The sequence below is a fragment of the Meleagris gallopavo genome, chromosome 3 (genome assembly GCF_000146605.3).
Source record: "Meleagris gallopavo isolate NT-WF06-2002-E0010 breed Aviagen turkey brand Nicholas breeding stock chromosome 3, Turkey_5.1, whole genome shotgun sequence".
NCBI classification, from domain to species: Eukaryota; Metazoa; Chordata; class Aves; order Galliformes; family Phasianidae; genus Meleagris; species Meleagris gallopavo.
In genome coordinates, this window is record NC_015013.2 from 27480547 (window position 1) to 27481595 (window position 1049).

Sequence of the window (1049 nt, forward strand, 5' to 3'; positions counted from 1 at the left end):
CTAAGTTTATTAGTTAGAAGTGCAGTTTAACTTTTTATCCTCCTAAGTACATAGCAATTTGTAAAATCCACAAATATCTTAATTCAACTTAAATTATGTTCTGTAATTACCCATGTAAAAGGCGAGACATAGCTACTGTCTTTTTTCATTTCTTTTATATTTTGTGTCTGATGCTAGACTCCATCCATCACATGTAGATTTGTCTTAAAATAGAAAACCCAGGTTTGGTAAGAAGGAAGTAATGTTGCATTAATACACACTCAGGAATAACAGACTTGACATGACAACAGGGTTCTTCAATTTACTAATTTAAGACTAGAATTAAAAATACACTCCAGTGTTAAATCAAAGCTTTGATTTAAGGCTGTATTAAGTTGTCGAGTGATGTCCAAGCCAAACACAGCCCAGCACACGGACCACCATGGGAGGACAGGCAGCTCCCCTGCCTGCAGATAGAGCTTGGGATGGGAAATCAGGCCCGTATGCCTCCCTCCAGAAAAGGAGCCATGGCATTCAGCAGTCCTCAAGAAGCAGCAAAGTGGCCACAAAAAGAACACACATCGCAAAAGGCCCGCAGTTATGGACACCAGGCACCAGAGCATTACTTCTGCATGCTGTGCTGCTCTGCATGCTATCAGATGACCAAATGATTCTCCGGTTCAGCACAGGCAAGGAAACAGAGGTAGTTAAAGGCAAGCAAAATAAATAATTGTGATTACAATGCAGCAACATGGTCTGACCTAGCTGTAACTGTACGCAGTGAATTTGTAGAATCAGTGTTGGGAAGACCTGAAGGTGTCACCACTCCAGGATTTTAATCACTCCAAAAGCCAATATTTGGTATCCTTCTCAAGGAGAAAGTCTCAATAACTGAGATTTGTCAGCACAACACAGTGCGGTCATCAGAACAGCACTGATCCTGAAACATGAGATGTATCCCCTGAGAAACGAGGAGTAATTTCTTTGGTATCTGTGTAGGCTTTGGAAAGCGTAGGCTTGGTACCAAGAGAAGATACTAAATAGTATATATATACACACACACTGAGAGA